Source organism: Phascolarctos cinereus, unplaced genomic scaffold (genome assembly GCF_003287225.1).
Source record: "Phascolarctos cinereus isolate Bilbo 61053 unplaced genomic scaffold, phaCin_HiC Scaffold_3;HRSCAF=262, whole genome shotgun sequence".
Taxonomy (NCBI): Eukaryota; Metazoa; Chordata; class Mammalia; order Diprotodontia; family Phascolarctidae; genus Phascolarctos; species Phascolarctos cinereus.
In genome coordinates, this window is record NW_027555736.1 from 195,187,616 (window position 1) to 195,215,399 (window position 27,784).

General features: G+C 40.0%; 1 protein-coding gene and 1 pseudogene across 1 annotated transcript in view; both read right to left on the reverse strand.

Moving 5' to 3' along the window:
• The window catches only part of G2E3 (G2/M-phase specific E3 ubiquitin protein ligase), a 64,562-nt gene extending 53,485 nt beyond the window's left edge, over positions 1 to 11,077 (reverse strand). The window contains exon 1 of the mRNA XM_021004257.2: positions 10,903 to 11,077. The gene's annotated coding sequence lies outside the window, so the exon portion shown is untranslated. The remainder of the gene's footprint in view (positions 1 to 10,902) is intronic.
• Positions 3,141 to 22,805, reverse strand: LOC110220298 (uncharacterized; annotated as a pseudogene).
• Positions 22,806 to 27,784: the final 4,979 nt, after the last annotated feature.

A 27,784-nucleotide genomic window follows, 5' to 3' on the forward strand; every position in this document is an offset into this window, starting at 1 on the left:
TGGAAGTTCAGAGAAACAGAAAAAGTTGTTTAACATGAATTTATAGTGTATTGGGCCAGTATAGTTATGTGAATTCCTCCAGCTCCATTCAAAAGTACTATTAACTGAAGCTAAGGAGGCAGTGGGCGTCATCCAGAGTTGTCATTTAACGAGTAGATGATGGTGTAGAGGTGAAATGGTCAACAATAAGGTTAAAATTGAGAAGGGAGCAAAGTGAAGTCAGAGCAGGGGTAAAGGCTTGAGAAGGTACTGAGGAGTAGAGGAATTAGAGGTCTTAATGTGGGTATAGGTTTAGAAGGATGAAAATTAGGGAGAGATCAAATGATATAAGGTTATAGTCAGATGAATACTAGAATTTTTTTTATTAAGAAAGTAGAACACTTGTGGGTAATGTATATATTCTTTTCTTGGCTCTGCTTACTTCAAACTGAATCAGTTCGTATAGTTCTTTCTAGCCTTTTATGTATTCATCACACATTACTTCATTTTTGTGTGATTTCAACATAGAATTTTAATAAGGATTATTCCAATTGGTTTTGTTTTTTGCATCAAAGTCTCCCCAGTGCAGCACAGCAATTCACTCAAGACCAAAATGATTCCAGATCCCAGCTTAGCAGTTCCCAAGAGCCATGATTAAGGCAAAAGACAGGGTGTGTATGTGTGTGGGGGGGTGCTCTGAGGCTCAGCAAGACCCGAGGTCCCCCCTCAATCCCTCTGGGATAATACAAATCAGGACTGGAAACACCAGGCTGGAAATACTGTCCCTGAAGGGAAGAATTATCCAGAGGAAAGCATAGCATGGCCCTCTAGGAGAAAGTCTGACCATTATCAAAGTGAGCTTCTCTGGGTTCGAATCTCTTTTTTCTCTATCTTCTTCAAAGCTTCCAAGAAGGTTATCTATTTAGCCTCTCCCCTCTGGATGCTTTCTGCCACTTAGGGCTTATAGGGCTTATGGGGCTTCCTTCGTGGATTCCCCTTTTCCATTGTGCCTCACTTCCAAAACAATGCCAATTATTCATTGCAGGTTCCAGAGAAGACACTGGCTCATGGTGGGGTTCTTTCCCAACTATGTCCTTATTATGCAGCCCACCAATGATCTATATCTTCTCTTGTTGATGTTTTTTTCACACATCTACCTGGACATCTCCTCTTTATGCCAATGTTCTCCCCCTTCCCTAGGTGCCAGTTGCTTGCAGGTTCCAAATCTTCCCTTCCCAGGACAAGTTTTCAAGCACCAAATCCTTCAGCCCTCATCCAGTGTAAGGTCCTCACCTCTATGACTATCTCTCTTCACCCATAGATCATTCATCAGTGGAACTCCCTACCACCTCCAATGTAAAGCCTCCTTCCTCTCCATCCCTTTTCATCTTTCCCTGCTTTTCCTTACCCACTCCCCCTTGTAGTTCTCTTTCTGAGACCACAGAGATCACCTTCCCTTTATTGTTAGCCTTTGATTTGACCCTGGTGTATCACTCATTCCTTCCCCTGTTCCCCTTTCCCTCTTTATGTACCCTTGAATATTGTAACGTAGTTCCACAAAAAAAGCACTAATTCAGGTGAAAACAGGGTAGTGTCAGGTTCTGTCCATAATATCCAGTTCATCTTTTCATTGTTACTTCTACCGGACTGCCACCTTCACCAGTCTCCTTCTGCACATTTAGAAAGAAATTTCTTACTGGTCTCTGTTGTCATTCTGTTGTTGTCTTTGCCTGCTGCATTTTATTCACTCCTCCTGCATTTCTGTAATGTGGGGTGTTCAAGAGGCAAAGAATCTCTTCCTTTCTCTAAAAATGTTTCAAACTCTTCTTTATTATTGGATGTCCATCTCTTATCCTGTATGGTTAAGATCAGATTTCAAGACAAGTCACCCTGGGCTACATCCTGAGCTCTGTTGCTCTTCTGCAACGCATTATTCCATTTCCTCCTTTTTCTTTTTTGGTGAGGCAATCAAGAATAAGTGACTTGCCCAGGATAACACAGCTAGTAAGTGTCAAGTGTTTGAGGCCGGATTTCAACTCAGGTCCTCCTGACTCCAAGGCCACAGCTCTATCCACTGCACCACCTAGCTGCCCCTCCCTCCTCCTTTTTCAAGTGGGTATGCAACAGCTTTACATTATTAGAATGTCTTTTCCTTTGTAATTGAAGATATTTCTCCTGATGGCCTGAAGAACTTATTTCTGAATTTTAATTTAATTACTATGTGTCTTAGAGTTTGCAGCCTTCCTTTTCTTTCTGGAGGAAATCTGTGAATTCATTTTTGTTGAGAAGTTTTGGGCAGTTCTCTTCTACTATTTCCTTCATTATGGTGTCAAGATTTTTGTCCTGGAATATTCTTCTGGGAAACCTGTAACCCTTAGGTAGTTTCTGTGCAGCCTGCTGAGTTCATTATTGCATAGTGAGCATATTAATATAATTGGTTTTTGCTCTCTTCTTCTAGTGATCCTTCATTTCTGTGTATTTGTATTCCCAATCTTTGTTCTCCCATTTGCTTTTTTTTGGTGAGGCTTGCCATTGCAGATTCAGGTGGTTTTTTTTTCTATTCTGTTCATTATTTTTGCTGTGTAGGAACACAAATTCTGCTCACATAATTCACGATTCTTTTTTAAATGACTAAGGAATAACACGTTGTAGTTCCATATCCTCAAATTTCACAAGGTCCTCTGTCTCATCAAGTATAAGATAATTTTCCTTTATTTTATATTATTATAGTATTTATTCATAGATGTTTGAAGTAATTTATTAGATCTGGAGACCTTATATTTCCTTCTGTTGTTAATGGTTTTCCTGATGATTTATCTGTTTACATTCAAGGTCTCTGAATTTTCTTTTTCTTGAAATCTTTAGTATTTGAGGGGTTTTTTTCCCTTTTATTTTCCTTATCACTCACTTCCTGACTCCCTCCCCCTAGATTGTGGTTTCCTTGGGGCCTGGATTTTAAAGTGTCTCAGTCTCCTTCCACACTGGGCAATTCACAGTTCACCATCGTAGGTCTCTGCTCCAACTGACTTTTGAGTTGCAAGAACTGGCCCCGGCTGGGTGCTCTTTCCCCTCAGGCTTGATAGAGTGTATTGTACAGCACTGTAACTCTCCCCCAACAAGTATTCTCCTTCTCTTTCTCTCTCCTGTCCTGACACCCTGTCTCATTCCTTTTGTTCCTCAGTTCTATGGCCTGTCATCAGCAATTCAGAATCTGTTTTTCCCAGCACCAGCAGGTCTTTGCTTTCCGGCACTGGTGCTTCCACGTTACAGCCTTGGGCAGGCGTTTGCTCTGGAAGGGCTGTTGACAAGCTGGCTATTAAGGCCTGAGCAAACTTCCTTCGGTAGCCTAGAGCCAGGATCTCTACGGCACTAGAAAGAGGGAGGGAGGAATGGGTGCTGAGTGTGCTCAAGGTCAGTGAGCACCAGTTCCTGAGTTTGGCTGGTTGTTTTTTGTGGTTTTTTTTTTTACCTTCTTTTTGATTCTGGTTGTCCTAGACCTTGGAGACAGCTGAAGTTGCTTTATCTTTGACACATAATTTCTATTTTGGAGAGGTTTTAGAGGTTGTGGGGATTGTAGAAAATGTCTGGTTCACCATTGTGTTGCTCATGGGACCTGAAAGTCCACTCTATTTAAGTTTTAAAGCTCTTTACGATATGGCCCCAACCTATCTATCCAGGTTAATTATGCATTATTTCCTACCCTATAGCTCAATATAGCTCAACTAGCCTTCTCTCTTCCTTACATATCACACTATTTTCTCCCATTGTCCTTTGGCACTGGCTGTCTCCCTTGCCTGGAATACACTTCCTCACTTCCTTCTCCCCTCTGCCTCACACATCCTGGTCTTCCTTCAAAATGTAGCTCAAGCTCCACCTTCTACATGAAGCATTTTCTGATCCTCCCAACTGCTAATGCCCTCTCTTCCTTAACATCCTTCTATTTAACTGTCTTATATTTCTTTTTAAAACAATGTGTGTGTGTGTGTGTGTGTGTGTGTGTGTGTGTGTGTGAAAACTTGTCAAGTCAGACAGAATCAACCAAAAAGTATTTATTAAGCACTTACTATGTGCCAGGCATTGTGCTAAAGAGCTAGTAATACAAAGATAAAGGAAAAACAGTCCCTGTTTTCAGGAAATTTACAGGCTAACAGGAGAGACAACATATATAAACCAGAACATACAAGATAAATACAAAGTAGATAGAACCTTGGAGGGGATGGTAGTAGCAGAGAAGAGGCCCAAGAAAGGCTTCCTAAAGGTGGCACTTGAACTTTAGTCTTAAAGGAAGGGATTCTAAGATGTGAAGGCTAGGAAAGACATTCCAGACCTGGATAAGAAGGCAGGGAGATGGCAGATAGAATGGTAGATTTGAGGAACAGTAAGTAGTTTGTGAAGGGTCACAAAGATGACTAGAAAGGTAAGAAGGGGCCAAACTGTGAAGAACTTTAACTCTAGAAGGATCAGGTGTCAAATGACACAAAAATTTTACTTTGAAATAAAAAATTTCATCCTACTATCTCTTTTTTCTTTGCCATATAAATAAAATTTCAAAAAATACATGGTGTCCATTAAGTCAGCTTGTTCCTTTAAGGTATTCTTAAATTCCCACCCTTTTAAATGTGAAATACCAAAGGCCTTTATATTTGATACTGGATATAAAAAGAAATTACTGGAGAGTGATATGACCAGATTTATACATTAGAAAAATCACTTGGCAGGCATATGAAGGATGGATTGGAATGAGGAAAGCCTTGAGGCAGAGAGACTAATTATAAGGCTATGGCAATAATCTAGCCAAAAGGTAATAGAAGGCTGAATTAGGCTGAAAGCTGGGCAGAAAAGGGGTCATATGCATGAGATATTATAGAGAAAGAAATTACAAGATTCGACAACTAAATGGGTATGTGGGGGTGTACAGTGAGAGCCACAGTATGAGAATGTGACCTGTGACTTCACAGTTAATATAAACTAACTTTAATTAAACAGCAAAAGATGCTTTAACTATCACATGGGAAAACTTGCCTGCGACCATGGGCATATCCCTGGCACTACACCTTCTTTGTTTTGTTTCTGTATAATACCTGGCCTGGCCTGAGGGCATGTGGAAATCTACCACCATCCTCCTGCTACCCAGGACCAGCCTTTGTGAATAACCCCTCCCCCCCATACAAATCTATTTACTTCCATGCTGGTGTGGACTTCCCCTCCTTCTTTGCTATCTCAGTATTTCTTGGAGGTGGGACCATCTCTCAGGATAGTCTGCTACTCTATAACTGGCATAATCAGAGCAAGAACAGATCTGCCACCTTACATGGGGTGAACAATAAAGATGAGTTAAGGATGATGAGGTTGTGAACCTGAATGACTAGAAGGGAAATAAGGAAATTCGAGCTCCTTTGAAGTATTTATTCATTCTATGTATTTGTGTCTCTAACTTGATGCCTAGAACAAGGTAATATATACTTACAGATTATTAAGAATTGTGTTCTACTGCACTTTGACTCAGAAATACCACTACTAGGTCTATATCTCAAAGAGATTTAAAAAAAAGGGACAAGGACCTATATGTGCAAAAATATTTATATCAACTTTTTCTTCCTTCCTTCCTTTCTTTCTTTTTAATGGTGGCGAAGAACTGGAAATTGAGGGAATGCCCATCAAATGGGGAATGGCTGAACAAGTTGTGGTATATGATTGTGATGGAAAACTATTGTGCTTTAAGAAATGACAAGCAGGATGGTTTCAAAAAAATCTGGAAAGATTTCCATGAACTGATGCAAAGTAAAGTGAGAAGAACCAGAAGAACAGTGTACACAGTAACAGTAATGCTGTACAATGATCAACTGTGAATGACTTAGCTATTCCCAGCAATACAGTGATCCAAGACAATTCAGAAGGTCTTATGAAGAAAAATGCTATCCACCCCCAGAGAAAGTACTGATGGAATCTGAATGCAGATTGAAGCATACTTTTTAAAACTTTATTTTTCTTGGAGTTTTTTTTTTGTCTTGCTGTTTTCTTTTGCACCATGGCTAATATGTTAATATGCTTTGCATCACTGTATATGTATAATTTATACCAAATTGCTTGCCTTCTCAGGGGGGAAGAAGAAGGAGATGGAGGGAGAGAATTTGGAACTAAAATTTTTTTTTAAATGTAAAAATTGTTCTTACATGTAATTGGAAAAAAAGTAAAAAATAAAAAAAAGGAATCACATTCTATTATCCACTTTTTTGGGGGGCTAGGCAATGGGGTTTAAGTGACTTGTATAGGGCCACACAGCTAATAAGTGTTATGTGTCTGAGGCTGGATTTGAACTCAGGTCCTCCTGAATCCAAGGCCAGTACTCTATCCACTGAGCCACCTAGCGGTCCCCCATCATCCACTTCTTCCTCAACCTCTTGTAACTAGCTTCTGACCATACTCTATTACAACTACATGACCTAATTACCAAATCTGATGTTTTTTGGTTTGGTTTTTTTTTGTCTTTAATCACTTCATGATGTCTTATGTTACCTTGGAAGTCACTTAACCTCTCAGGATCCCAGTTTCCTCATCTGGAAAATGAAAGGGTTGAATGAAATGACTTCTAAAGTCCCTTCTAGCTCTGGATCTACATGATCCTATGATGTGCTACATGACACTACTGACCCTTTGCTGTTACCTAGAAATTCTTTACTTCCTGTTATTCAGAGATAACAGCAATTCAACATTTATTAATCACCTACTGAATACAAAGAAGCTACAAAGACAACATAGATAATATCTGACCTCAGGAGATAAGATTCTACTGAGAGAAATACAACAGGTACAGAGATAAGTAACATAGTATATACAAAGTAATTTCATGAGGGTTGGGGCACTAATGACAAGAGCAGGGTTCAGCAAACACCTTGTGTAGACAGCTGCATCTGGGTTGGGCCTTGAGAGATACTAGGACTTCTAAGAAGCCAAGGTTCAGGAGGAGTACATGGGCAAACAACCTGTGCAAAGGCAAGAGAAATATGGAATGTCATGGACAGAAAACAATAGGCAACTAGCTCAAACGCAGAATGAATTTCTTCACTTGCTCATACTCTTGTCAGCCCCTTAGTATGGATATTCCCCAAGTTTCTTGATGTCTCTTGTTAATCTTCACTCCCTCCCTAGGCAACCTTGTTCAATCACAGCTTCAGCTTCTACTTGTATGCAGATGATGATTAAATTTCTTTCTTCTACCTAATAGCTCTTCTGAAAACCAGAACTACTCCACCAGTTCTCTATAGGACACTTCTGCTTGAATGTCTAATTGGCACAAACTAAACATATCAAAAAACAAATTTTTCTTTTTGCTCCCTAAACAGGCTCTTCCTTTTAACACTGCTTGTGGCCTTCAGCCTCGGTCTCATTTTTTGTAACCTTTAGTAACTTTTTATCCATCTCATTCACTTCCCATATCCAATCAATAACCAAATCTTGTCAATTCTATTTCACATCCCTTGTAACTCACACCATCCAAAGGCAGCTCATTACCACCCACCAGGACTACCAAAATTAACTACTTTCTGCCTCCACTCAGCCCCCCTCATCATACTAGATGATGCTACTGCCAGAATCAGCTTTTTTATAAATTTGTTGTTGTTCAGTCATTTCAGTCCTGTCTGACTCTTTGTGATCACATTTGGGGTTTTCTTGGCAAAGATACTAGAACGGTTTGCCATTTCCTTCTCCAGCTCATTTTACAGATGAGGAAAGTGAGGCAAACATGGTTATGTACCCAGGGTCACAAAACTAGAAAGTGTCTCGGGTCACATTTGAACTCAGGTCTTCTTGACTCCAGGCCTTGTACTCCACCCACTGGCCACCTAGGTGCCCCTTCATATAGATCAATCAGATTATGTTGCTCTTTTGCCAAAAACAAAATAAAACAAAAAACTCCAGTGGCTTGCAATAAGCTAGAATTTCTGCCTGGCATTGATTTTCCTTCACAATTTGGCACCACTCTGTAATTTGCTAGCCTTATCTCATACTACTTCCCTCTAAGCACTCTGTGCTCCAGGCAAATTGAACTAAAAGACACACTGTGGTGTAGGAGAAGGGGCACTGGCTCTAAAGTAAGAGAATCAAGTCACAGGCTACCAGGCCAGTCTTCTCTTCCTAGCATGTAAAATATAAGGATTGGACTAGGTGACCATCTCTGAGATCCATTCCAGCTCTAATGCTATAATCCTAATTTCTGGCCTCTAAACATGCTATGCATTCTCCTTATACTCTAACTTTATTCACAGCATTTCCTATACTAAGAATTTGCTTTCATCCACTGAAAACCCAACTTTAAAAATCCCAAACCAAATGCCAAATCCTCCATCTGTAACACCTTCCCTAATCTGAACACTCTCTCCACTTCCCTTTTAAATCTACTATAGCAATTTGTTTTGCAATTCCTTAATGCATTTCTCAAGTAATACTGTGTATCATGTTTTCTGTTGGTATTGTATTTCTATTAAATGATAAACCCTATGAGGACCAGAACAATGTCTTATCTTAATTTTGTACACTGAAGTAAAAAAAAAATACGCCTAGCCTAGCATACCTGCACAGAGAATGTAGTAAGTATTTGCTAAAGGAATGTGTATCTTTTCTACATATAATATTGCCTGTACCCATGAACATATAGAAGTAGAATAGTACAGAGGAAAAAGCACCAGACTGGAATTCAAAAGACCCAAATGAAATCCTGGTTCTCTCATTTGCTAACTTTGCAACCCTGGCAAAATAAATTCATCTCTCTGAGCCTCAGTGATTCTATAAAAGGGGGTTCAAATGGATGATCACTAAGAGTTTTTCCAGCTCCAAATCCTCATATGCTTTCAATCAACCAATAAGCTTTCATTAAGTGCTTGCATTGTGCCAGAAACAATAAATTCAGGGGACACAGATTCAAAAGCCTGAGCCTCAAGGAGCTTTCATTCTATGGGGGAAGACAACATGTTTACATTAGCATGTACAAAATATATGCAAGATAAATAGAAGGTAATTTGGTGGGGGACTGAAAATGATCAGGAAGGGCTTCCATGTAAACGAAGTTTAACTTTGAAGTAAATGAGGGCTTTTCTGAGTAGGGGTGCGGCGTGCGGATTGCATTCCAGGCAGAGGGAGGAGGGCAACTAGTGTTAAGATCATACCCATGATCATCAACAAGTACGGGGCTTATGGAACTTTCTATTTCTAACTCATTCATCCACATTAGATCCAGGGTGGCACTGAAGCAAAGCCTTACCATCTGTTGGGAAATACTGAAGTGGTGGGCTCTGTCCAGTCCTCAGTGAAATAGTTACTGTTAAGCTTTTTCATGAGAGGTAGTATGTTTTAAGTGCATAGAGCCTGGAGCTAAGACCCTGTTCAAGTCCAGCCTCTGACCCTTATGGGTTATGTGCCCAGGAAAACCATTAAACCTCATAGTGTCCCAGGCAGAACTGATCAGCATTCACTCATGGAGTTTGCTCCCTGGGCTTTTCTTAGAACCAACAAAATCACAGGTCCAGCCAAAAAACAACAAAAATTTTTCTTATAATAAACCTTTGAAAAGTACCCAAACTGAACGAACACAAAAACTCCTATTTTAATATGTCCTTATGGCTAATGCTGAAGTTGGCATGAGCCCTGAGCATCCAGTAAAATGAGAGAGAGAGAAGCTACCTTTTTTTGGGTTAAGTTCGCAGAAGTTAATGCTATAATGTCCACAATGTGCAATTCTTGTCTACATTGAACCAAAAAGTACTGCCCTGATAAAGCTACTTAACATTCACTCGGCAGTTTTCATTGCTGCAAGATGGAGTATCTTTAAAGTGTAATTTATGGTTGAGCTAACAAAATCTTTTGTAATAAGTAAGCTAGAGTTCTGAAAATTCAGGATAGTCAAATATGATAAAAAAAATTTAATTCTGGACAAGTTAATACAGGGGGTGTGTGTGTGTGTAAAACTTAATGACTAAAATTCCTGATTTCAGTAAAATGACAGAAGGTGAAAAGGCAGGGCTGTGGTTCTGTATGTTTTGCTCCATTGTTATCAAACAACAAAGACCTCGGAAACTTGGGGCAGATCTCATTTCAGCCCAAAAGCACAGGCCTGGAATTTAAATGTGCAGGGTGTCGGATTATTTTGCGGTAAGAAAAATGTTGTGTTTTAAAAAAAAAAATTGGGATTCTGTTTTACCAAAGGATACTCAGATTTCTGTTCAAATCCCCCAAAGATTTTAAAGACTATACACTTCCCCACCACCGTATTCCCAAACCTGCAACCCAGGCTACAAGTCATCAGCATTTTTTGTACAGGGATTTTTCACTCAGAAATAAACTATTCCAAATAACAAGAAAGGAACGAGAGAAAGAAGAAAGGGCTAATGAGGTAGGTCCATTCCCTAGCCTTCCATTCCGAACTTTCCTGAATCTTTCACATTTTTTTTTTAAACAAAGCAGAACTTGTAGCTACCAGGAAGAGCCCTATTTATGGAACGGAATTTACGTTTCCTTGCCAGGGTTTCCAACCAACCTCCCAGGAAACATTAGCAAGTTTCAGGACCAGAAACGGATTGTTGTAAATTCAGACTCTTGATGTTGAAATTGCATTTTGCAAATTGCAAAGCCTCAAACACGCGCACGCCGAGGTTTAGGGCAGAGGACAAAAAGCAGCCCACGGGTACCCATCCGATGCCAGAAGCTCATTCCCCCAAATGCAGGACTTCCATTTCCCCATATCCACACCTTGGGGGGGGGGAATCTGTACAAGGTCGTTTCAGCACCCCCACACACACACACCCACTCCCCGCCCCCAGGCGCTCCCCGGAGAAGCTAAGGTAGCACCAAGACAATACCGTTCGGCTCGCCCCGAGACCCTCGAAGCCCGAGCAGAAAAATGTCCCGACCTCGTTTCTCAAGACTCACCAAGGAAGCGACCCCCGGATACTTCCACAGGACTCGGCGGCGACAATTCTTTTTTTTTCCCCAATCCCCTTCCTCCTCCGCCTACTCCTGCTGCGGCCAGAACCCCGATCTTAACCCGGACCAACGGCCCCAAAGATTCAAATTCAACCGACTTCCGCCCGCATCCCGGAAGGGGACCGCGTCCCCCCCCACCCCCGCCTGGGCTAGGAGACGGGGCGGGGATGGGGGGGTGGGGGAGTAGTGGGCGGAGTAGGAGAGGGAGACGACTCTGTGGAGGAAGCGGTCCTCCCCGGCTCCTGTCGGCCCGCGCACCTCCCCCTCCCAGACCCCCATTTAGAGATCCAGCGCCGTAGGGGAGGGAGGCTTCGCTAGCTGGGCTGGCGAGTGCGGGAAGACTGGATAGGGCGACCTCAGGGAGAAACGTGCCTGCGCTTCCTGGCGCGGCGGCGGTCCTGGAGCGAGGAGGTCGCCGTCCTGGCGTCCTGGAACAGTCCTGAAACCTATGGACCCCTTCCCAGAATACTGTTTTTAAATGCATGAAACATAATACAAGGACTAGAAAGGCAACCAGTTATATCGAAGTAGTTACAAAATATGGGTATATTTGTAAATGTGTACCTCTCCCCTCTTAAGACACATAAAAGCCAGGTGTCTGGTGAACTTTTGTAAAATATTCCCTGCTCTTGTGTGTCCCAAGAGGGGAAGGGTAGAGAGAGAGATATATGCATACGCACCTATATATCTATATATATAGATATACGTACATGTGTACATATACACATACATGTAGGTGTGTATATGTGTATATATGTATATGTATATGTATATAAAATTCATCGGACTCCCTGCTCTTGTGTATCTTAAGAGGGGAAAGGTGGAGAAATAGAGATAGATGGAGAGAGAAATATACACATATATACACAAACACATATTTTACACACACATATTTTACAAAAGTTCACCAGACTCCCTGCTCTTGTGTGTCCTAAGACAGGAAGGATGGAGAGAAAGATCAACACTATCTATTCCGTGAATGAAAAAAGCTGGATCCTTGTAAGGTACTGTCAGTTTGTTTTAGAACAAGGTTTTAGATTAGGAAGCACCTTAGAGTACAGTGGCATTGTAGTTAGTGAGAACTGTGAGATTCAAGCCCGGATTTTACTAACTCCAAATCCGAATACTGTTTCCACTCTCCAGTCTTTCCTCCAAAGTATAAATGTAGTACCTGTCAGATGACGTTTTCCTCCAAAAGTCTCACACACACACACACACACACACACACACACACACACGCCTGCTGTTCCGCCCTAATTTTATTCCTTTTATTGCCTTCATCTGTCTCTTGACTTCCTGGTACTCTGACAAAACAACACCTCTCTCCAAAAGAGGTAATGAGGCTAGCAAGGACACATTTACAAACCGACAGTTTCTTACAAGGATTCTTCTGTTTTCGACCGCAGAATAGCTAGTGTTGATCACTGTATCTCTCCACCCTTCACAGCACTCTGTTGTGTTGGTTTCCTGTTTCTCCAGGACTGCCCTCTCTACATAATGAATTTTGAAGTGGCAACTTCCTTTCCCTTTCATAGTCTCCGAACAAAGTGTTAGACTAGGAAGTACCTTAGAGATACCATATAGTTAGTGCAGACTTCGAGGGTCAAACCCAGATTTTTCTAACTCCTAATCTGAATACTTTTCCCACTACGCCATTCTTTCTCCCAAATCTATAAAGCTGGGTTTTGTGCCTATCTTAGAGCAAGAGGGCAACATCAAAAGATTATACAAATCCAGGTAGCATAAAGTTTTTGAAATTTATTTCCTTACAGGGTCCAGAACCTAACTAGATGGTGTTAAAAAAAAATAGGGGTCTCATAAAAGCAGCCAACACTAAGGTAAAGCTATGGAACAGTCTTTAACATACACCCTTCTCACATTGCTTATTGCCCTATTGATATTAAGTTTCCACTTTAAAGCTTCCATTCAAGAAGCATTTGTGTCAGACACCTGGGATTTAGAGACAAAAATGAAAGTCCTACTAGCCATTCTAGAATCCCTTCCTTTTCCATCTGACTTTCCACTCTCTTAACCCAAAAAGCCTACTTTTTTTCTCTTGACCTATAATTTCATGGATATAAGGTTGTAAATTGATGGGTGTAATGAGGAAACTCTCTAGCGATGCTGATCAGCAAATGTTCTGCAATCTATAGCATTATAAAGTTGCCTAGGGACACTGAGAAATTAAGTATCTTGTCCAGGTTAGTATAACTAGTATTCCTCTGAATCAGGAGGTGAATCCAGATTGTCCTGACTTCTCCACTTAGATTTATTCCAGTATTGCTTCTGGCTACTGCGTGGGATGCCACTCAAATTTAAAAAAAACAACAACAACAACACAGGGGTATCCAAGGAGAAACAGAAAGTTAATTTATTATTATTATTTCAGATCTCGAGATTTGGGTGTCCCTCCACCAGTATGCTCTGATGAGGGGAAACAAAGACACAGAAGCAGAAAACCAGGTTAAATAGTCCTAAACAGGTAAATTCCCCCTCCCACTAGCTGTAATGGAGGGAACTTGAAGGCATCTGAGTAAGGTCCTTTCAAAGGGAGATAAGGGGAGTAGATAAGGAACCTTTTAAGGGTTTTCTGGAACCAGATTCTTTTAGGGCAAGGGGCAAAGGCGCATCTGAATAAGATTAAAAGGTAGGCTAAGGCTTAACAACTAGACAAATTTTAACTACTGATGTATGGCACTAAAAAAAGAACTTACAGAAATCTATACTTAACCCTATCCTACCTCCTGAACTTATTACCAGATTTAGGATAGTGTTATCCCAAACTTTAGTTACACTGAGAAGTCTTCACTGGGACATCCCATTCACTACCAAGCTGTTGAGAATCACTAAAGAAAATTACACAATCCAGCTGGTTTCACTTATTACAAAATTTGCCTACCTTTCACTTCCACTCATTCATTGATCCTAGTTCTAGTTTCTGGACCTAGCTAGAATTAAAAAAAAAATCCTTCTGAAATATGACACCCTCCCCAAAACTTGAAGCTCTCCAAAAATAGTCTTTTTGTTTCCCATAGATCTCCATTTCTTTCAACTACCCTTTAGAGAAAATAGTTGAGAATATAACATCACTCTGGTTTCTCTTCCACATCTACATTTTGTTATGACCTAGGCCAAACACTAAATTCAGAAATTTTAAATAAATCACTCATGACTAAAAAACACACCAAAAATAGCTATTACTCAGAAATCACTTCCTTTTAATTTTCCTTTTTACAGTAGGGATCTGACAAACATCAACAAATATGTACATTTCCATGGATAGATAACAGAGAAAGGTATATAAAACCATGAGTCCGTTATATACAACTTTTCTCTTTTTTTTATTAGGCATTGGGGTTACCTGACTTGCCTAGGGTCACACAGCTAGTAAGTGTTATATGTCTGAGGCTGGATTTGAACTCAGGTCCTCTTAAATCCAGGGCTGTGGCTCTATCCACTTCACCACCTAGCTGTCCCCACACAACTTATTTTTTTTTTTTGGCTAGGCAATGGGGTTAAGTGACTTGCCCAGGGTCACAAGCTAGTAAGTGTTATGTGTCTGAGGCCGGATTTGAACTCAGGTCCTCCTGAATCCAGAGCCAGTGCTCTACCCACTGCACCACCTAGCTGCCCCCCCCACAACTTATTTTTAAAAGCATATAATAAGTTTCACATGGTAGTATCAATATTATCCTGTATGTCTGCATTCCTGCCTGAACTTCTTTCTCTGTATTTTTTATGTGGCCCATTGATACCTTTTTAGAGGGTGTGTGTGTGTTTTGCCCAGTCTGTCAACAATCAACAAACATAACTTGCTACTACAAGCATAGCAATGCTACTACATACTAAAAGCATCTACTATGATCTAAGAATGGTACTAAGCACTGAGAATACAAAGAAAAAATTTTAAAAGTCCTTGTCCTTAAGGCACTCACAGTCTAATAGAAAACATGAAAACTATGTACAAAGAAGATACATACAAGATAAATTGGAGATAATCAACAAAGGGAAAGTGCTAGCATTCAGGGAGATCAGGCATGACTTCTTGTAAAAGGTGGAATTTTATCTGGGACTTGAAGGAAGGCAGGGAAGCCAGTAGGCAAAGATGAGGAGGGAGAGAATTTCAGGCGTGAGAGACGGAGTCAAGTGATAAGAGTGTTCTGTTCAAGAAACCATAAGGAGACCACTGTCAGAATAAGTGGGGTTATGTAGGGTATAAAAAAGACTGGAAAGGTAAGAAAGGGATAGGTTATGAAGGACTTTGAACAACTGAGGATTTTGTATTCCTAGAAGTCATAGGGAACCACTGGAGTTTATTGAATAGATTGGGTGTGTCCAACAGGATTTGTCTAGATGTGGCCAGCAGGGAAGCATGAATAAATACTGTAATCTCTTCTGCCTGCCTATCTCCAAGGGAGACTGATTTCTGCCAGGCTGGGAGCAAGAGATTGGGACAGTGAGGCTTGCTGTTCTGTTCTCCTAGAATTATATTTATTCAACCCCCTAAGTATTGCTAACCTAAAGCAGTGTTATCAAACAGAAACAGGAACCACTAATCCATACATAAGGATCCCTGAGGGCCATATATGGTCTTGTTTTTAAAATTCAGTTCAATAAACATTTATCAAGTGCCTATTGTGTGCCCACTATGGCCAACTAGATGGCACAGTGGATAGGGCACTGGGCCTAGAGTCAGAAAGACCAACTTCAGACACTTAGTAGCGGTGTGACCTTGGACAAGTCACTTAACCCTATTTGCCTCAGTTTCCTCATCTATAAAATGAGCTAGAGAACCACTCCAATATCTTTGCCAAGAAAACCCCAAATGGAGTCACTGAGTCAGACAGGACTGAAATGACTGAACAACAAAAATGTGCCAGGTATCATGCTAAGTGCTAGGGATATAACAAGGAAAAGAAGATAGTCCCTGCCTTCAAGGGACATGCAGTCTAATGGAAGACAACACACAAAAAGAGTCTGGAAAAGTAGAAGAGAACCAAGGGGTATCTGGCACAGAGGCATCTTGTTTAAAGGAGTTTAAACCAAACAGAACTTTGAATGGAAAGTTAAGTGAGTAGAAAATCCAAATCCTTCCTGCACTCTATAAAGGACTTTGGGAAGAATTTGGTGCTCTACCCCTCCAGCCCTTCAACCAGAGGGTAGATGAGGTTGAGGGAAGATGAGAAGGTGTTGAGTACCTAAGGCTGTTTTATATATACATATATATATATATACATATATATATACATATATATATGTATATATATATGTATATATATGTATATATATATGTATATATATATGTATATATATATATACATATATATATACATATATACACACATATATATGTAATATTATCTATGTTTAATTGTATTTTTATTTATTTTGTTGAATATTTCCCATTATATTTTATTCTGGTTTGGGCTACACTTGGGTATGTTACTGCCCTGTATATGACACCTCTGGTTTAGGGGAAATAATTTTTAGGTTCAAGCTACTTTTCCTGCTTGCTTTGCCTTTGATGTGGAAAGAGTGCCCCAAGCTGTAACTGAAGGCCTGACTGCCTTCTGACCAAATGCCAGCTACACAAAGCTATCGTACATAGTGAATAGCAAATAAAACCAACTAGAGAGCAAATTGAAATCAGAGAAGTTATACAGATTAGAATAAGTCAGACAATAATAGAGTGAACGATCTCTCTCAATGGATGCAGAATCTCTGCTCAACAGAAAGGAGAGAGTCCCTGATTCAAGGGGAAATTAAGGCTCTAGTGAAGCTAGAAATAGGGATGTGGCTGAAAGCAATGGCCCCTCTACATGTTAGCTTCTTCTCAAGTTCTTCTCTTCCTTCAGGAATATCTCCCTGAAAGATCCTGAACTGAATGTACCCTCTCTCAAAGCCAGAAGCCAGAAAAGCAATTTTCTTCTCAAGCTCTCACTGAGGCCACCCCTCAAGAAGGCATGAGCATGGGGTACTTCTCATTCCTTCCATCAGTGAGGAGAGTCTTATGCAAATACGTAGGCTCGAGGCTACTTTACATTCATAACAGCCTTTTACATTAAAGCCTTTTCATAAAAGTTTTGATGACAGCTATCATTACCATCCCACTCCTATCCCTCTGCTGCTTAGATGCGTAATCTCACATCCTTTCCCCATCCTGGTCAACCTCCAATGGGCGATGTTCAATGTGTCAATTTCCTTCCAAAATTTCAGGGGCCCAGAACTGAACACAGTAATCTAATGAGTTCTAACTAGAGCAAAGTATAATAAATACTATATAACCTCCCTCATTTTATAAATCGTGATTCCATTGATCAAATCTTTTTTTACCTGGCATATCAAAATATTCAGTTATCCATTAAGACTTTAAAAATATTTTTTTAAATAGGAACTATTATCTAGCCACGTTTCCTAATCCTGTATCTATCTGTCCAATTGATTTTTTTTAAAAAAATTAGTACTTGAAAGATTTTATTCATTTATTCAACAAACTCATCTTAAGCACCTACTATATGTATAGTGAAGACCTATGACAGGAGAGTAGTATACAAAGGCAAAACAAAAAACTGTCCCTACCCTTAATGATTGTGCTTGGGGAAATAGCAGCCTAATATATTGGATAGAAAACTGAGATTAGAGTCAGGAAGACTGGGATTCTAAGCTTGTCTCTCCTCCTTATTACCTGTATGACCATGGGCAAATCAACCTCCCTGAGTTTCAGTTTTCTCATCTATAAAATAAAGAGGCTGGACTCATGGTCTTAGGTCCCTTCAAGGTCTGCTCTCTGATCTATGTAAACAGATAAATAAATACAAAATAATTTAAGGAGTAAGGGAAACTAGCAACCAGAGATCAGGATCAACCTTTAGAAGGAGGTGGTAATGAAGGTTTTTTCAGTGTTAGCTCTAATTCCTACTATCAACTAGTAATAAATCACCATCCTAGGAGTGGCATGACATGGTTGACGGGGCGCTGGACTAAGAGTCAGGAGTTGAAATTCAAATCCTTCCTCAGACATTTACTAGCTGTGTGAGTCTGGACAAGTCAGTTAACTTCTCTGTGCCTCAGTTTCCTCATTTGTAAAATGAGGTGGTTGGACTTAATGGCTTCTGTACGATTAGGAGTAATATCCTAACCCCTGTCTTCCTCACCTCACACTAGGCTAGTTTTTTTTTTTAAAGAGACATCGAAACATTCCTCAAAACTCTATTGGCTCAGGTGACTAACCATCTGGACTTATCATGGAGCTGGAGCGGTTCTCGAGTTTGGTTGGTAGATTACAGTGATAGCTTCATTCAGCTGAATCAACTCAAGGAGTCCTCAAGGCCTCTCCTGTTAAATATCCTTTTGCTATAGCTAAATAAATCCTTCATTTTTTGAATGGTAAGCGACCTACAAGTATTGTTCTTCACATACTACACTCTATTGCTTGACTCTTGGCATTTTAATTGTCTGTCTCTCATGCCTAGACTCTCTCCATCCTGGTCTCCCTGTCCTGCCCTCCAAGATTCAGCTCCAGTATTACCTTCTGGGAGAAGCCTTTCCGAGTTCTCCAATTTGTCCTGTATATATGTTTGTACTTGATTGTTAACATGTGGTCTTCTCTTTTAAACTGTGAGCTCCATGAGATAACAGATTTTTGTTTGTTTTTGTTTTGGGCTTTTCTTTGTATCCCCAAAGCTTAGCAAAATTACTGTACTCATAACAGATAGTGTCAGCAGTACCAGGTCTGAACTCAGGAAGACTCATCTTCCTGAGTTCAAATCTGGCCTCAGACACTTCCTAGCTGTGGGACCTTGGGCAAGTCACTTAAATCTGCTTCAGTTTCCTCATCTGTAAAAATGAGCTGGAGAAGGAAATGGCAAAAAGATACTCCAGTATCTTTGCCAAGAAAGCTCCAAATGGGGTTACGTAAAGTTGGACATGACTGAACCACAATAACAAATAAATGCTTATTGATTTGATTTGACTTTGTTCCATTCTTGAACCTAAGTTACCAAGAATGATTCTTCTAGCTCTAAGTTTATAGTCTTACAGCTTAGTCTGAGGTAAAGAGAAGTTGTGACTTATTCTTATTTGGTGTGATCTTACTAGATTTGTCCAGTCATTCTACTCAAGATCTGAGATAACATTTGGGATTACTCTCAGAGTGGTTTGTTCTGATGAACTTCTGAGTGCTTCTTTTTAATGGACAGCTTGTGGGATTTTCTTGGAAGCCCTATCCAGGTGATAGCCAGGCTTTCTCTTAAAGTTTGTATTTCAAGTTGAGCCAGTCATTTTCAATAAAGAGTTGTGGAAACAGCAGATTAAATATTTAAATTCAACAGTATGTTGCTTTCAGGAAACATTATAAAAATAAAAGATATGCACAAAGATAAAAATAAAGGGCAGGAGTACAATTTAGCACATAAAAATGATCTGCTGTTTCCGTTTTATGGGTAAATTTGTCCCATTCACATTCTAAGCTACAGTTACTTGTTGTGTATTTTCCTCCTTCCTATTTTTCCTCATTGTCCTCACCCTATTTACCCAATCCCTCCTCACTCCTTTGCTTTACTTCTACCCTTTACCTTGCCCACCTATTCCTTAACTTACCCACCCCTCCAAAAGTCCCTCCGTTATCCTCTCCCCTTGCCCTCTTATTTCTTTCTGAATTTAGAAGACTTTTATACCCTTGTAGATAAATATGTTGTTCCCTCTTTAAACCATTCCCAATGAGAATAAGGTTCCAGTACTACCCTCCCTCCCTTCTACTAGCTTCTTCTGTATCAATTTTTCCTTTTATGCCTCATTTGTATGAGATGATTACTCTTTTTTATCTCTCCCTACACAGTTTTTTTAGAATCACTCCATCATGCTCAGCTCAGCCCACACCTTCCTTTCAAACTACCCAACTGTTCTTTAATGTTTACCTTTTATTTCTCCTGGATGTTATATGTCGAATTTTCCCTTAAGTTTTTGTCACAAAAACTTGAGAGTCTTTGATTTCGTTAAGTGTCAATTTTTTTCCATTCAGGATTATACTTAACTTTACTGGGTAAGTTACCCGTGGTCATAACCCCAGCTTTTTTGTGCTACCAAATATGGTATTCAAAGATCTATGGTCCTTCAGCACAGTAGCAGCTAGGTCTTGTATAATTTTGTATAATCCTTATCATAGCTCCACAATATTTAAATTGTTTTTTTTCTTGTTGCTTCCAATAGTTTCTCTTTAACCTAGGAGTTTTGAAACTTGACTATGATATATATTCCTGTAAATTTTCCTGCTAGGGTCTCTTTCAAGTGATGATCAGTGGATTTTTTCTATTTCTACTTTGCCTCCTTGTTCTAGAACTTCGGGGCAATTTTCCTTGATAATTTCATGTAAAATTGTTTCAAGATTCTTTTTTATCATAATTTTCAGGTAGTCCAACTATTCTTATATTATTTTCCCTTGATCTATTGTTCAGATTGGTTGTTTTTCTGATGAGATATTTCACTTTTTCTTCTAATTTTTCATTCTTTTGATTTTCTTTTATATCTTGGTGTCATTGCTTCGCCTTGCCCAATTCTGGTTTTTAAGGAATTTTTTTCTTGCTTAAGTTTTTGATTCTCTATTTCTAGTTGGTTGACTTTCTTTTCATAATTTTCTTGATTTTCTTGGATTACTCTTATTTTTTTTTCTAATTTGATTTTTAAAGTCCTTTTAAAGTTCTTCCATTTGTGCTTAGGACCATTTGATGGTTCTCATTGAAAAAGGAGTGACTTTTTTTTTTAGCTCCATTATCTTCCCCTGAATATGAACCCAGCTCTTCTCTATCTGCATAGTAATTATGTATGGTTGGGTTCTTTCTCCTGTGCTTGCTCATTTATATTTATCTTTCGTTTTATTTTGATTTTAGCAGCTATTGGTGTTATTAAGTTGTAATCATGAGGTAAGGGGAATGATGCCCCAAGCCTCAGGTCCTTCTTACTGTAATTTTTTGAGATGTGTCTCAGGGTTCAACCTTCAGCTCTCCTTTCCTCTCCTAAGCCACAGCCAGGACCCCCAAGCCACTGCAAACTACAGCTGTCCTCTCTGCCCTGGAACTGACACCAGGGACTCTGCTCTCTGAAAGTGCCAACAACCAACAGGGTCCCTGTACTCACAAGATGTGTGCTAGCTCCTTCTTCCCAAAGCCACAGCCCAGAACTCCCCTGGCCAGCAAAGTTGTGCTTGGCTCCCTTGACTGTGGAAAGTCCTTCAGTCTTCTCCTGCTCAGCCATCAGACCCTCCACACAGTCATTGACATGAAAGTTTCCATGGCTGAAGCTGCCTTTCAACCCCACTGCCCCCAAGACTTTTAGTTTGTTGATCCCGCAGAGTCAGCCTGGAGGTGTCTGCACATCACTCAGGCCAAATCTCAGCCCTGAAAGTTGGGTCTTTCCTGAGACCTTCTCAAATTGTCTTAGGTAGGAGGACAACTGCTTTACCCTGTGTTTATTTCTGCTGCTCTAAGGTGATGGTCTGTCTTTTTTTTTTTTTGTGGGGGAAATTTGGAAAGCTAAAAGTTTTCTGACCTACTCTGTTTTCTTCCCAGAATTGTCTCCAACATTCATTTTTTAAAAATTTTGAATTCCAAATTTTTCTTCCTCCATCCTTCCCTAAAAGAGTAAGCAATTTGATGTAGGTTATATACATGCAATCATGTAAAATATATTTCCATATTAGTCATGTTATGAAAGAAGAAACAGACCAAAAGGAAAAAAAAGCCCACAAAAAGAAAATAAAATGAAAATAGTATGCTTTGATTTGCATTCAGACTCCATCAGTTTTTTCTCTGGAAGTGGATTGCATTTTCCATCAAGAGTCCTTTGGAATTGTCTCAGATCATTGTATTGCTGAGAAGAATTAAGTCATTCATAGTTGATCATTGAATAATGTTGCTGTTGTTGTGTGTAATGGTCTTCTGGTTCTGCTCATTTCACTTTGCATCAGTTCATGTAACTCTTTCCGTGTTTTTTCAGAGGTTCCAAATTCTAAAGCAATCACTAGTGAGTTGTAAATATAATTCTATTTATACAGTTTCCAAAATAATTTTTACTGTTAGGATTCTGCACTTTAGTTCCTTCTCCTGCACAGTCTTGGTACCTTGGAGCAAATCAGTGTGCCCAGGCAGTGATGATATCAACCTTTTGTCCAGCTGGGGCATCTTTTCAAATGGTAGATGGTTTTCCAATATGCTGGTGATTACGTCCTCTGAAGGGATGTTCCACAGGATTCATGGCCACACCCTGGACACGAAGCCAGCAGTTTCTCCTGGCCTTATATTTGTGGTAGGCATGGCCTGCCTTAAGGATGGATTTATCAGTATGACCTCCTCTAGCAACAACACCCACCACAGCTCTATTTGCAGAGATCACTTTCTCAAGCCTGAAGGTGGTGTCTTCTTGGTTTCAGAATCCTGGGAAATCACTGTGGCATAGTTTCCAGAGGCATGGGCAAGCTTACCCTGGCCCCCAGGCTCTTTTTCTTCAGACAGCACACAATGGTCCCTTCAGGCACAGTGCCAATTGGGAAGACATTGCCAATATTGAGTTGAGCTTTCTTACCACAGTACACAAAGTGGTCTATATGGATGCCCTTAATAGCAATGAAAAGCTTTCCTCTTTTTAAATCAGTAAGGATCCCAGAAAACTACTTTTACAAGAGGAGCCCTGATTGGCCTAGACTGTGGCTTATGTCCTTTATGATACCCTTGAGGTAGCCATACCTCTTGGCAAAGTCAACAGGCTGGAGCTTGGTGGCCCCTTTCCTGTGTTTCATGTGAGTGAGCTAGAAAGACCAAGCCTGCACCCTTCCTCTGACAGCAGATCATCCAAACCATCTAGCAGGATCTGGCTTTGGACTTGCTAGAAAGAACAGGAGTTGTGTTTGTAATGGAAAAGTCACAATTGAGCAGCCTGGCTATTTGGATCATAACCCAATTGGGGCCCCTAGGGCTGCCACATTTTGGGGCCAGAGTTACTCAGTTGATATTAAGGTAGTCAATGCTGATTGCCAAATAGGAAAAAAGGAGAGCTCAGGGGAACTATAAAGCCAAACTTTTCCTGCTTTTTGTGCAGATGATCTTGATGTCCAAATTGGCAGCTTGCCAGTTGGCCATTAGACAGTGATTCTGCCCTTGGACTTGAAAAGAAAATCTGAAAGTTCTTCTCCCCTTTGTTCTTAAAGACATGCAGAAGAATCAGGCTCATTGTGTCTGAACTGTTATCAACTCAGTTTTTTGCTAAGTATTCCAGTAGAGATTAAGAATCAGAGCACAAGGGGTGAAATGAAAACAACTTTGATTGCCAGCAATTGTATCCAAAAATTTTTAAGACTCAGTTCAAACATTTTGTTTATTACTTGACTTTTTCTGGATGGTACTACTAGCTTGTATATCCATATTCAGAGTTGCTTATAACTGTAATGAGGCAGTGATTTCTCTGAAAAAGCTTGGGGCCAAAAGCCAGATGAAAAACAATTTAGGCATCCATCTGTCTCAAAATTGAAGGAATGAAGAGAGACAATGTTGCATCAGCATAAATAAATGCCATCCCCTTGACCCATATTAGAATACTATAAACTGAAATGGCTACCAGCAAAATTTGCACCCTCTTTGATGAAACCACATGGTCACACAGCAGGAGTAATAGCATTCCCAAGTGTTGTTGTTCACCTGCCTACTTATTATCCAAGCAACCTTGTAACAAGAGACCTGAAATTGCTGTTTGGGGTGAAAATTCCTGTTGCCAAGAGGTGGTATGCTTGACTTTAAAAGACACCCTAGCACAGTGGGAGAAAGATTTAGATCAAAATAGTCAAATGAAGATATGAGTCATTTGGGAAGAGCATGTTATGTTTGTGACAAACAATAACTTAGTCTTACTAAAATGTATTGGATTAAAGTTTAAAACTATGACCCATGGATTTCAATGGGCTAGCCATATGAACTGATATAATGCAGGAGGCATTATTGGCCAAATGGGGAAAGCGCATATAAATAAGTGGGTTTGTTTTGTTGCTATTGTTGTCATAGTTATGTTTGTTTGCTTTTTTCCTTGAGGTGGTAGTATCTATTCCTGTGATTTCATTGATATTGGGGACTCCTGCTAAAGAGTGTACTCTACTGCAGCAGATACAGCAACTTACCATCTTAGGGATTTGCCTAGGGCACTGAGAGGTTAAGGGACTTACTCAGGGTCATGCAGCCAGTATATGTTAGGAAAGACTTGACAGGCCTTTGTGATTACAAGGGGGCTTTCTCTCCACTAGGCTATGCTGATTCTCATTTGAGAATACATGTTTTGTTTCATTAATGCCTAGGACAGGGCTGATGATATAGTAAATATTAAAAAAAAACTACTAAGTTATCATATATTTAGCATGGAAAGGGATTTTGAAGTCATCCTATCCGATTGTTTGTTTTACAAATAAGGAAATTGAGGTCCAGAAAACATAAGCGACTTGCCAAAGCAATATAGATAGTGATAGAGTTGGAATTTGAATTCAGATCCTCAATTTCAAATCCAGAATTCTTTCCATTATACCACACTGAAATTAAGATTAAGAATAACAAGGCAGTACATTAGTAGTAAACAAAAGAGGTGGTGGTGATGATATTTTTAATTTTGAACACAAAAATTTATACATTTATCAAGAATGGGATGGTGTAGTGGTAAGAACATTAGATTTGAATTCAGAAGATTTAACCTCTCTGGGCCTCAATTTCCTCACCTGTAAAAGGATCTTAGACTAGGTGACCCCCTTCCAGCTGTAAATCTGTAATCCTGTGACCTTGGTTCAGACCTTGCCTCTTCTTTGTTGGGGTTCCATCATTTCAGTCATGTCCAGCTCTTTCTGACCCCATTTGAGGTTTGGGCGGTTTTCTTGGCAAAGATACTGGAGTGGTTTGCCATTTCCTTCTGCAGCTCATTTTACAGATGAGGAAACTGAGGCAAACAGGGTTAAATGACTTGCCCAGAAGTCACACAGCTAGTAACTGTCTGAGGCCAGATTTGAACTCAGGAAAATGAATTTTCCTGACTCCAGGCCTGGCACTCTATGCCTTCTTGCCTTTTCTACTTACTTGTCATATGTAAATTGGTGGAGGTGCTGATCAAGGAAATCCCTTACTAATTTGTGGAGTTCCCTCAAGAATTCGATGAAGTGACAAGACACAAGCCCATACTTGGAGTAAAGAAAGTACTTTCCCATAGAGTGTGTGCCTATACCCATTGGTACCTTTTTGAGACAACACAGACAATTGCAGGTTTGTTTCTGGTAACTAGGTCTTCTCCCAATATGATTAGGTGGCTGAGACTCAGATCTTATCAGGTCTCATTGCAGGGGCCTGTGAAAGAGATTGACTGATCTCAGTCTTTTTTTGCTTTTTTCAGCTTAATCTTTTTGTGTGTTTTCTTTTATGCCTTTCTTCTGGAGTGTCACAGTGTTGGAGGAAGGGCAAAAGGATTTCTTTCTTTCCCATTACCCAGGAGTAGTTTGGTGAAGGCACAAAGTAGAAATACAAATGTGTTCATCCATGTATTTGAGAGAATACCTATAAATTGATTTATCAAGCCCAAGAGATGGCAGCAACCAGGGAACTAACAGCTTTCTGTGAGAAGTACATGGAAGAAACAAACATGCTTGCCTGTATAGCTCAATAGCTGTACAGCTGTTGTGTGGATGTTCATAGACAATGTTCCTGAGCCCAACTTACTGTGTAGAGGAGGAGGAAATGTTTGTTTCCTGGGTAGCATGATCCCAGAATCTAGCCACCCAGCCAGAAAAGAAAGCTTTCTTGAGCAAAAGGAGCTTTGGGATTTTGGGTAAAAATGAGTTTGAGATTTTGAGAATCTGAACTTCTAGAGAGAAAAGGAGATTTCCTGAATAGCATGTGTTTTAATAATCAGCAAATGGGTCTTTACCAATGTGCTTCCTTCCATAATTATCAATAGATTATCACTCATTCAGCCAGACTGAAGAAGCTTTTAAAAGGGGGTATTTCATTATTTCAGTATAGTTGGCACAAACAATCCCCTTCAAAAACCAGTGACACACACTCTCACAAGTATATACTGTGTTCAAGGGAAAATATTCTCAAACTTAGAGCATATGTGGCAAAAGGGAACTCAAAGCTCTTTGAAATCCTTTTGCTGTAGTCCTCAAGATTTTCCTCTTAGGTTTGGGATAGTTTTTCCACTTGGATCTTTGTAGAGCTCTGAATCTGTATCCCCTCTGTCCTTGGCAACTAATGTGAACACTGCCATCAGCTGTTCCTGGGACACTGAGAGGATGCAATGCGAAAACAGGAAATCCAAAATCCACTGGACCCTTTCCAGCTCTCAAGGTTCTCCACCAGACGAAGGGAAGGAGACTGAGACCAAGTCAAAGAATGAGGCATAGCCTCTGTTCCTCCTCCTCAATTGATTCCTTCTTAAAAGTTTGGCTCTCCCCTCCAATGCTGGCACTCAAAACTCAGCACACCACCTAGGCCTCAGAGGGAGTGACGAAGTCCCTCAGCCAATCTAAACAGACTTCCTGTCATATGTAGGGAAGTATTCAGGTTTTGTTCATATCTATGGACAATCAGGCAGCTAGGTGGCACAGTGGATAGAGTGCAGGACCTGGAGTTAGAAAGACCTAAATTCAAATCTGTCTTCAGACACTATCTGTGTGACCCTGGGCAAGTCAATTAACCTCTGCTTGCCTTAATCCACTGGAAAAGGAAATGGCAAATCACTCCAATATCTTTGCTAAGAATGCCCTATGGACAGTACTGGCATGCCATGGCCCACAGGGTCACAAAGAGTCAAATACCAATGAACAACAAGGAAACCCTCAAGAAGAGTTTTCACCTGATAAATGCATCAGGGCTAAAGGAGATGGGTTGATTCTGACCCCACCTTTATATTCAGAACCTAGTTTTTCTCCTCTTACCTCTGAGTGTGGAGGCTTTGATTGAAGGAGCTACTTATCTTTCTAGCTTCCAAAGATTCCTCTATAAGCTTCACCCAGTCCTCCATTGTCTTTTTAATTACATCCTTATTTCTCTCTGGATCTTAATAGCTCCAACCCTTGGAAAACCTGAATCACTCTGGAGCCATTTCACTCCCCACTCCCCCAAGTTTGCCAGAAGTAGATTCATCAGTCAGCTGTTAAGACTGGGTCTACTTTTATGGTGGAGTTTAGTTGCTTCATGTAATATTCAAGGTCAGTGTCCCAAGGCCCCATACAAGTCTAATTTCTTCTTTTATTTCAAATCTCAAGTCCACCATTGGGAAACCCACAATATTTTTGTTTCTTTTCTGGGGAATATCTCTTTTAGCTTATTTGCCAGGCCAAGGTGATTGGCACTCTCCAAGCCTAAAGAATGATTACACTTCTACTGCCTTATGTTGCTATCATGTCTTGGGAAGGCCTTTTGAATACAGAATTGTGATGTCTGGTAATTAACTTGAAGAAAGAATTGCTTGTTCTACAGTATATTTATAAGTACAATTATATATAAAAAAGAAAACAATTAAAATTTATTTGGAAATCTTTATTGGTTTTAATCAGCTAGAAGTGGGAAACTTTTCCCCCTAGAATTAAATTTGATAATGCTGAACTTTCCTTTTTAGCTGATATATCACACTGCTGACTCATATTGAACTTGTAGTTCATTCAAAGTCTCAGGTCCTTTTCAGGATAACTGCTGTATATCCACACCTCCCTTTTTACATTTGTGGAGTTTATTTTTTTTTATGCTTAAATGCAAGACTTAACATTTATCCCTATTGAATTTTATGTTATAAGATTTAGCTCAATGCTCTGGCCTGC